The 11454-nt window shown below is 42.3% G+C and overlaps 1 non-coding gene across 1 annotated transcript; it reads right to left on the bottom strand.

The window, feature by feature from the left end:
- Positions 1-232: 232 nt before the first annotated feature.
- On the bottom strand, positions 233-305 carry Trnam-cau (transfer RNA methionine (anticodon CAU)). The gene has a single exon. It is a non-coding gene; the product is annotated as a tRNA-Met (tRNA).
- Between the last annotated feature and the right edge of the window lie 11149 nt (positions 306-11454).

The raw sequence follows: 11454 nt of genomic DNA, 5'->3' as shown, positions 1-11454 counted from the left end.
CCATAGTTGACCCGATCGATATCATATATGTGCTTATTAGGTTGGCTTCCATGATGGTCATAATTCTAATCTTGGAGTAGCCTAACCACGAAAATATGGTAGAAATACCATACAGGCTAGGAATACTGGGTTGCTATGTGGGGAATATCGTCTGATGCCTTATTATGACGCAGAAAAAGTAACACGAATTTTAAATCCTGGCCCCGACTTAACCGAAAGGAATGAAAAAGAATGCCCCGAGTGAGGATCGAACTCACGACCTTGAGATTATGAGACTCACGCGCTGCCTACTGCGCCATCGAGGCGTTGTGCATTGTAGAGAAAAGCCATAATGATTACCGGGATAATCGTAGTTGTGATCCCATTATATACTGTTGCTTATTTTATAACAAATTGTCCCGGGGGTATTCGATTCTTTTGCATAACAACGGCTATGTTGCACATTCTCACTTACTAGACATAGGCCAACTTGAAACGCGAAATGTGTTGTGCAATATGTTGCATAGAAATCATTACAGTGTTATTGCGTCACGGAGCATACACCATTTTCAAGGTTGCAATTAGGGTTTCATTTAAAACAAATGTTGTTTAAAACACTTTGTTTTAAACAAAGGTCTTTAAAAAAAGTTTTTTTTCAAGTTGTAAAATCATGCCATAATTGTGCAAATACTTTCCGAAAAACATATTGTATGAACCTATACGGACAATTACCACCCGATATAGCTGACGTAAATCGATATCGAATGGTTGCAATCCTCAAAATATTCAGTCGAACAGCTACGTAGATATTTCTTCAAACGAGCTATATATATATAGCCTATACGCAGTGGCGTAGCAGCCACTTGGCGGTTCTGGCTCTGCGCCAGGGGCGGCAGGCTCCAAGGGGGCGGCAAAATGAGACTGTACAGTGAGAGAGAGAGAGAGAGATATGATATTCTTTTCGCCTGCACCATCGACGAGATGCTTTGACGATGGAGATGCGATACGGACTATATAGTAAGGTCATCTTGTCTGCACCACCGTATTTTTCTCCTCCGTGATTGCTGAGCGCCTAGCGGGATAATCGCGGATACCAGTTTTCGAGTCTTTGGTCTGGCGCGGCCGGGGATGGAATCCACGACCTACCGATCAAGAAGCCGGGAGCATCACCATTACACTATATCGCTCGGCACAGTATACACAGCCGGCTAAAAGAAGACTAATTGGAAGTCCTATAGCTGGCGTCTCGTGAGCTAAAATTTAATCAAACAGGTCTCAGTCGAAAGCTAGTGTCGCGCTGATTCCGAACACACGAATTAATATGTTAACATGGCGACGGAACCACTCCGTAATAGCCGTCAAGGCCGATTGTTCGGAGAGTTCGCAGAAAAAGGAGAATGCCTGGCGAACAATCAGAAGATGCTGGCCTCAGTGTTGTTGAAAAAGTTAGACGATGTATGTTTCAAGCATTGGACAGATGGAAACTTGCAGCTGAAACTATAGGTTTACCGGCATACACCACTTAAATGATATGTTTGGATTTTTGAATTCCCACGCGCTGCTGTAAAGCGAAAGTCACAATTTATTCACCGGCGCTTTTAGAAGCATTTATGACAGGGCGGGCAACTTCTCCGGTCGGCGGGCCGGATATAGGAAAATTAAATACTTGGCGGGTCGGATTGCTGAATTGATACATTGTTCGCCCGTTTATCCACATATACAAGGAATAAAGCGTATTTAATGAATGTATTTTAACGACGGCAATGTAACTTTAGACTTTAGAGCCATTTCTCGCCAATAATGACGAAGACAATGTGGATTTGATAACAGCATTGTCATACAGGCGCCGCCATGTCTGCTTCTCTCTGACCAATCAACACACTGTGCAATCCTTATAATGAAGATTTTATTGCGTTCGATAAGCTCGGTACCCCGAATGTACGAAATATCAATTCATTAGGGTTTAGTAGGTGACGAGATAGCATGCTTGTTCAACTGTATGGCCTATTTTATTTCGGTACTGAATTCATGCGGCCCGCGGCCTCGGAATTTGAAAGTGGCCCGCGACCCATGTTTAGTTGGCGACCCCTGGCATAAGCGGTGTCTTACAAAAGGCTAGAAGTGTGCCGTGCTACAAGTCTACGGTTACGGAATCAAAAATAAGAAATATCGGCGTGGTGTAAATGACCATTATAGTCGACAAGCACCATGATTACCACAAATGACATTAGGGTTGAGTACATCGTAAATGCCGATAATGAAAGTCTGCTCGCTTCGACGAACTTACGCGTAAGCTCCACCCTCGCTCGATGCGCATACATGTGTATAATAACATACAGTCACTAAAATTTGATGCATGTAAGCAAGTAGTGGGGAATCTCGGAAGACTGGGGCCGCCGGCCACATTATCATGTAAGACGGAAAACTGTCCGCGGGCCGTATGTTGGCCGCGTCTGATTTATGACGACGAGGTGGACTTTTTTCAGTTAGCTGCGAAAATTGTCATGCCTTATACCTTCGAATTAGAGATCATATAAATGAGAAGATTGCTAGCTTTTCGTACAAACCAATATGAGGCCTCTAGGACGAACACAACTTAAGATATGATGATGTGAAATTGTTTAACTTGAGATTTTAAAAGGGTTAAGAGGCTGGTGCGGAGCAATGAAACCACGTTTGATCGTAGTGCAACAGCGTTTGATGTTTTACAGTGATTAGTAAATGCAAAGTTACTTGATTCGACACCATATTTATGCTCGTGTCTGAAACTTTATCTGACCATTGGTGTTTCAATTGCGAGCTGTGAGAGGAGCTTCTCAAAGCTCAAACTGATTAAGTCTTATTTACGTTCTACCATGAATGATGATCGGCTATGAGATCTATCCATTCTGTGTATATAGAAAGAGACCACGTTTAAAAACTTGAATTTGAGGATATTATCGGTGATTTTGCTTTCAGGCGGCTATTGATTTTCTATTTGCACAATACAATCGTTCGCTATTTCTTGTCTTTATTATTTTTGGCCTTATTAACGTTGAGACTGTGAGGCTGAGACGCGGCATATTGTTTGTAATTTGCTGCGGTCTACTTAAGGGAGGGCGGCGGCATTTTAGGCGAGAGCCAGGGGCGGCAGCCCATGCTGCTACGCCAGTGCCTATACCCTGACCTATATTTTCAATTTTAAATGGTAATCAACTGTGACGTCACAATTAAATAATCGGGACGTCATGGCTTAAAAAACAATAAAAACACGTTTTAAACAACGCCTTGTTTTTAATATGTTTGTTTTAAATTAATTTTTGTTTTGAATGCAACCCAGCGGTTTTACCCTGTTCTCAGCTGCGAGGTGGTCCCTGGTCAGTGGTCAGTAACGACGTAGGCTACTTGAGATTTTTCCGCGTAGTCAAATATATAGACTTTGCCTACTTGCGCTATACTTACTTAAAGCGATTATGTTTAATACCACTTCCACTTCTATACTTGAACAGTTTGTCAGGCAAACTACTTACTTTCTACTGATTGGACGCTTAAATGTATAAATTAGTTTTGAGATGAGTTCTCATCACATTACTGATTGAAAGTGTCATGTATCACGGTAACGGGATATGATTTCGAAAATCTTACTTATCTGCCGTCTCGTGATAGTAGAGTTACCTTGCGTTACCTTTTTCATATCGCCTAGGCCAGGTGGGTGTCTGATATCACAGAATATTTCAAGTCGTTTCGACACCTTCCAATCTTTCATTGCGTCGCAGTCTTGTGGTGTATTGAAATGATGAAATTATTAGCAATGAATTGAATTGAACATCCTCGTTTAGGAGAACCTGCCCTCCTTTTTGAAGAAAAGGACCCCCTTCGCCAAAATGTCCTCCCTTTTAACCTAAAATGCACAACAAGACCACGAAAGACCTTAAATTCTGGGCTAAAGGCAGACGAAGTGCTACGCGGGAGTCAAATCAGAAAAATGACATCTTTTTTGGTCAACACTGATACATCAGCCAAAGCTTTGTCAACAAAAGGAGTTCGTGTACCATCTTAAAATAGTACATTGGACGCTCTCTCATTTGAGATCTCATTTCATGCTGGTGACGTCACGTTTCGAGATACGGTTGTTGATACAATGTTCCTTCCAATTCTCTACTAGTTGCTGACGATTACACCTGCCCTGAAGAATGTCAACCGCAAACATTCGGGTTCATTCCAATATGAATATACTTTTCAATTGTACATAGAAGTGGACTTATAAACATGAAATTTATTCACTTAAATCTGATCGCTGGTGACCTGACTTAAAGAGGGTCATTTTTTTCGAGTATGTGCTCGGGAAACCGGTTTCCGCGTCTACTTTCCTGTGAGTTGACCTGTATAAGCTGTGTTCATGTGTACTTTTTGGCCGTGTTAATCAACTATATATCCAACTGGACGTTCTAACATTTTTGCCCCCTCGTTTCTAAAAATCGGCCAAGTTGGAAACAATGTTTCCGCTAATTCTTCACGAGTCTGCGCGCACTCAGCAACTCACTGCGCGGTACCTTGGACCAAAGAATGTAGAAGGACAAGAAGTGCGAGGTCATTGTGTCGTCATTTGATTGTTACGTTTAGGGCGTCCGCCATTTTGGTCCTGAAGCTGCAGCGATCTATCATTGATTTGCCTATAGATGCTCTCGTCGGTTCGCCTAAAATTGACTTTTTGAATGATTTCCACCAGTTTATTCGTAAAGTTACAGTATTAATGCTCAATTTATAACCTTACTAAGCCGAGAATATACATAATTCAAAAATTAAGGCTGTTTATATAGGCCTACGCCCTACATGAAGAGGTGCTCGGTAGCTAAGCACTTCCTACTTTTGCGAAGTTCTTGAGTAGTTTTCCTCTAGTTGCAGTACCCAAGTAAATCTCATTATCCTATACCTCGCTCAGCATCATATCATCTACAGGCCTTGAAATACGAGGGGCGGGGCCATGTCACAGTTTATGAAAGAAGTCATCACTGGGGTGAAAAAGTATAGCAACACTATACAGTTCATCCTCAAGATTACCGGACCACGACTGACCTATCGATCTCGCTTCCCATGACATGCCGCCCTATTTCTTGTCGCATTCTTTTTCTATACTATCTTCTTTACCTTCATTCAGTGTGCATGCCTCCTCTTTACATCGCCTAGGCCAAGGTGGGTGTCAGATTCCATAGACAACCTAGTCGCTTCGACATCTTCCTTTCTTTCATTGTATCGCATTTTTGTGGTGTATTGAACTGATAAAATTGCTAATAAACCAATGATGATGATGATGATGATGATGATTCTATAATAATACATCGCGAATGGAATTATCCATGAGTGCCCATTTATAACTACTTTGGGCTGCTTCGAAAAGCGCTATATATTTCTACGTGTACTTGAGTCGAATTAGGCGTCGCTACTTTTACTTCTACTTGAGTAGGTTTCTTGATCACATTTGCCTATGAAGCAATTATAAATATAAAACATAGCCGACTATAATGATAGCTATCGCATCAACAGCAACACAGTACGGATGAAGGAACAATAAATATGAGAAACAACCATCAGCCTATACACGTGATATTTAGAAATCCATGTATACAAGTAGCATATATTGCTATACTGTCTACTTTGTGAAGCATGAAGTTCAGTCGGCTGTCTCAGTTGACGTAGGCTACCAAACGAGCGAATTTAATCCCAAGTCGTATTCATCACCTTTGGGACAGCTACATCCAGGAACACAATGTAGTTCCTCTCATGAAAGCTAGCTTGTCAGATGTCAACATCAGGGATATCTAGACTACTAGTCTAGATATCCCTGGTCAACATCTTTGCAATCAAATCCAGGACCACATGTACCGGGTTCCAGCGGCTAATTAAAACGTAGCCTAATACCACCAGTTCACACAGCGCTCATCGATAAAACGGTATTCTCAGGTATTCATATCTAAAGATCGGTTATAACTATTAAAGATCGAAGACCAAAAATCTCTATACTGTGGTTCTACAAGGTTTCCAGATGAAAACCTGGTTTTCGTTGATGGCAAAATTGTGTCGATCGTCGCTCTATTTGCACCCACAGGCCAACTGTCTGTCCTTGCCGTTTCACACCGTCGATCTGATCATATCGTTAAAAAACTTTCCTGTCACCTTCTGCATTCTTTTCGTCGTATCAGAGTTTACTTTCAACTACCCTGATTGAAAACGATCATAAATTGTATGCATTCGCCTATAATCAAAACATTCGGATATATCATCTTTATTAAACTTTTTATCGAATCAGTATACCGCATGATTGCGATAGAATATAATGAAAAGACGGGAGGGTGCCGAAACGGCTTGCAGTAATCTTTTAATCAGACACCTACCTTGGCCTACAGCATGTAAATATGAGTCATGCACACTGGATCTAAGAAAGGATAACCTAAGAGGGATAAGCGACAAAAATGAATGCAGCATATGTCGGTAGGCGAGGTCGATATGACAGGTTAGGTCAGGTAATCAAAGTCGAACACCCTGTGTTGGCGTGTATTTATCCCGCTGGCAATTTATCTTCCATATCCGCCTTCTCTTCATCCGCTGGAAATCGTTACAAAGCATTGCGAGATGCGCAATTTGGTGCAGCACAAAGTAGCCTACTTGCTGTACGGTAGTCCGGGTGTCCCGTGTGATTGCGAAAGTAATTGTTCACAGTACTGAAACAGCTCAGCTTGAGCCGGACTAGAGTATAGTTGCGAGTAATGACGGACTTCTGGTATCTCCAACTGACTGCTATAAGTCCAGACTCCAGACACAATAATTCTCCCGTTGTGATGTATTGCAGATCAAGGTCAATCAGTCTAGTCCAGGGGTGGGCAAACTACGGCCCGCGGGCCGCATGCGGCCCGCAACACCGTTCTGTGCGGCCCGCGCGAGTCTAAAGAAACTTTTTTAAATATTGATAAAATGCGTACTAAAAATCGACTTAATGCAGGGACTTGATTAACTTTTTCTTGGTATATTTCACCATGATAATTCTAAGACAGTGGTTCTCGAACTGGTGAGCGCGCCCCCCTTTGGGGCGTGAAAGCATCTGAAGGGGTCGCGAAACTGAGCTCAACTGAAAAAAAATTCGCGCTCCGCGCGATTTACTTCCAATTTAAAGTATTTAGTATTTAGTCTGAATTAGATATTTTAAAATCTGTCATCCACAGTTGTAACCTTCCGTGCCTTCAAACGACCCGTTAGGTTTGCTAGTATCCTGGTTGCGTTTTGTGATATGCCAATAAGGGGGCGCGAAATCTTTCACCGTCATAGGAGGGGGGGGCGTGTCTTAAAAAGTTTGAGAACCACTGATCTAACGTAAATACTTAATATCACAGCGGGAAAGCTGCTACGAGATTGACATAATTTGGATAACGAGTGCGGGATTTCAGATTGGCCATTCAATAATTATTTCAGTCTTGCGCTTATAAAAAACGATTCGGGCGTGTCTTAGGTAGATTCGTTGTCTGTATGCGTAGAATTGGGGGATTTATATTTTATCTACACATAGTAGAAGCGTGTTTGAAGCTAACATGGTTATGATGCTGTCAGCATTGTGTGTCCTGGAACTGAACCAAAAGTGGAATTAGTATAATTCTATGTACAGATCACTGCTTACAGATTTAAATTTCAATCCTGTTCTAAGAATCGGACCAACCGACTTTCATCTCTATAGTTTTGACAAATTGGTTATTGAGATCCGTCAGCCTATGAAATCTCGCCACTATATGTTTCTGACGCGTGTACGATATCATCGAAAGTAGTTATATAGATCGGTCAACCGGTGGCAGGGGTTCTTATGGGCGGGGTGGTGAGCGGCTGGAAAACCGGGGGTGGTGAGCGGCTCTTATTTCTTATGGCGGGGGTGGTGAGCGGCTATTGCGTCTTATGGCGGGGGTGGTGAGCGGCTCTTATTTCTTATGGCGGGGGTCGTGAGCGGCTGGAAAACCGGGGGTGGTGAGCGGCTCTTTTGTCTTATGGCGGGGGTGGTGAGCGGCTATTGTGTCTTGTGGTCGCACGGTAACCCTTTTCAGTATAGGGATCGGTCGCAAGCGGCTCTTATTTCTTATGGCGGGGGTCGTGAGCGGCTATTTCGTACTTTCAGGCATCTCTCTCGCGTGGTGTTGAATAGTCACCAACAATAACCACACAAACGGAAACGCGGCTTGTAAGAGGATTTACGCAGTGCGTGCGACCTATATTTCGAATGACCTGCGCGCTGAATTGTTACCCGTGCAGCTGTGTGCTACTATCGATTATTACACTATTCCATTCAGTGCGAAATAGTTTGATCGTAAATTATGATATATGATGTCGTAGTTTAGTCGTGTCAAATGACCGATCGTGTTCTCTTTCCTCGCTATTGATTGCTAGCTGAATAATACTTTCGGCTTATTCGCTGCTTCGTGCCTACAAAATAGTCTGCTGTTCACAGTCGCGACTTCACCGCGATAGCGCAATTTTCACACCTCGATCAGTAGAACAACACTGCACTAACCCAGTTATCGAAACACATAGGTCATACATTTTACGTGAAATGAAATATTGTATTGTGGTATAGAAATATGCAAACTATTCTTTCAATTCAACAAGTCTAGTTAACGAATCGATTTTCAAGCTGCCGACACAGTTTTTAACACGAGTGAGTTGGTATTTCTTCCCGGGTACGAGCGAGGCTTTGTTCCATTGGTCCAAAACCACCTCTCCGGTATCGTCTTTTAATGTAAAACTGTATAATTTCAACTCCTTTCCGGCACCAGAATTGACCATCTTCTCCTCTCGAGAAACACAAGTAGCGGCGATCGATACGTATTCATCTTTATTTCCGTATACCGATTCACAGGTCAATAATGGGTATTCTTCAGTCGTATGTCTCGATTTTCCATGTAGAGTTACTGACGAAGCCCGTCCCAGTAATACAGCAGGTTTTCCAGTAAACTTGTCAATTTGGACCCAACCGGATTTGACCATGAGTTTTTTTCGTTTGGAGAATGCTTTCTCAATGACCCCGAACAATTCACGATTGAAACACGTGAAAGATATCTCTTCCTTATTACCGTCGATGAATATACCTTTCAGATATTGACTAACGCCACCTCTTTTGGGTGATGAGACGAATTTGACACCGACGTGAAAATTTGAAACTGCTCCGACTTGCATACTGCTGACGCTGTTCGATGCCATATCGTTTGGTAAAGTGAGAGTCATCAACAAATCCGTCGATATTTATAGAATTAGGTGGGTGGTATTGAGTGAGTTAACAGTCTTTGTATAATCCTGATGACCCGCGTGAATAGACTTGGATTGAAATAAACTTTACAGGAGTTCTGTAAGAAATGATACCGTTCACAAGCGACAAACGACACGAATGAATTTTCTTCTTACCCAGTCACTTATCAATGTACTGTAGTGAGTATTCAAGATGTCTGTTGCTAAATCTCTGTACACCGCTAGGGTACGTATGTCACTTTTCATCGCCGCAATGCTTATGACACTAAAAACCCCATTCCAGTCGATGCCGTATGATCGAATCGAGTTAACTAATGTGGTAAAATCGCACTTTCGAACACGGCTCACGTTTTCTCCATGTACATAGAAATCTAGTACTCCGTGAATGAATTTTTCCGTTTCGCTCAATGTGGGGGTTGTCAAGTTATGATAGTACAGAAGATAATTCTCAATAATCGCGCTAGTTGCCATAACGAGTATATGTAACTATCAACTGAAAAAGTAAACCATGAGAATGACACCACAATGTGTTAAAATGGTGAAATACACCGCTCAGATTTCGAAAAAACAGATGTTGGCGGGTGCGTTTGACATGTGTGGCGCAATAAAAATCGGCCGTTGCGCTAAACAGGAAATTCACTAAAGCGCAGTGCGCTGTGCGATTTTGAAAAATCAGATATCTGTAGCGACGTTTTGATCTGTGACACACTAAATACGTCCGGTTCTGAAAGTCGGAAACGCGATCGGTTCTGAGGATTACGCAGTGTGCGTGCGACCTATATTTCGAATGACCTGCACGCCGAATTATTTTCCATCCAACCGCGTGCTACTATCAAATTAAATCTATAAATAGCCAACACCCACGAGTCGATTGTTATACTTCGCTGTCGCAGACATAAACGTTGGTTGGAGCAGTTAGATTAATTATTATACAATGGCCGAGGTTCAGATAGATAATCTTGACAAATTTGGTTATGAACCAAATGCATTCGAATCGCAATTTGAAGAGAACGCGGATATCTTTGAAGTGATTAATCCTGGTGATCTGATGACACCGGATTTAAGAGTTGAATCCGCAGAACGCGACCTTACGGCAACGATCGAAATGCAGTCAAACTATACAGATATAGCGCGCCAGGCGTGGTTGAAGTCGGGTCAACTAGCTAGAGAAAGCGCGATTAACGATCTCACGAACTTGGTGACGATACCGTGTGTACCGACCGACGAGACAGCCGTTAGCAACGAATTACCGAATCCCGAGAAACCGTCGACTTCTGGGATGACGATACCGCGCCCCGCGGGGTTGCTATCGGCGACTGATACTCCTAAATCTGTATCAACCGGCAAGCCGACTCGAAAAAGAACCACATCGACAACGGCGGGCATACCACCGGCTAAACAGCTTCGCAATGGGAAATCGAAAAATTTGAATCGTACCGAACCCAGACAGAAGGTTGGTAAGAAACCTGTGAAATCTAAAAGTGCGAGTGACGATGATTTTCGCGACGACGTGAAGGGAAAAAAGAAGCAGGAAGAAAAGTTATGTCAATACACAGTTGACAAGATGGTCACCTACCTCCAGACTATTGACGTTGTTAAACCGCATTTAGGTTCAATACTATGTTATGTTGATTCGTTGACGGAGAAAAAAAATTTGACTGTCACAAAGCTCATGGCTGACATCAAACGATTGCTTACTGTCAAGGGTCAGCGTTGGAGTCTTGATGAGATTCAGCCTGAATTAAATACCGCAACCGATGAGTACTTGCATCGACTTCTAGAAATTAGAACGAAATTGAAGTATAATTTGTGATTGGGCTGAATGATTTTCATTGTTGTGAGTGTCTATTCTCAATTTCTGTTTTCCGTTTCAGATTTTACATTAGAGCCATAAATAAACAATAGCTTCTGAAAGCACAACCACTAGCGGCGCTGGTGCTCTTGTAATCTCGAATCAGCGGTTTAGGTCTTTCTCTCCGGGTGTCGAGCGGTGAACAACGTGGCTTACTGGTTGGGTATATTCGATCGCAGATTGCCGGATAAGGAGTTAATTAGTAAGTTATTCGGCACGATTACTTTGATTTATGAATATAATATGTTATTCGTTTATCCTACAGACAAAACAAGCGTCAGAATTGAAGTAAAGAATTGCATAGGTGAGTTATTACTGTTTAGAACTAGTGAACATGATGTAATTCTCTATGTTGTTGACAGACAGAG

Source organism: Botryllus schlosseri, chromosome 1 (genome assembly GCF_051294905.1).
Source record: "Botryllus schlosseri isolate E-star chromosome 1, Bs_hap1, whole genome shotgun sequence".
Lineage (NCBI taxonomy): Eukaryota > Metazoa > Chordata > Ascidiacea > Stolidobranchia > Styelidae > Botryllus > Botryllus schlosseri.
The sequence above is the reverse complement of the archived record's forward strand: the minus strand, read 5'-3'. Positions and strand labels throughout refer to the sequence as shown.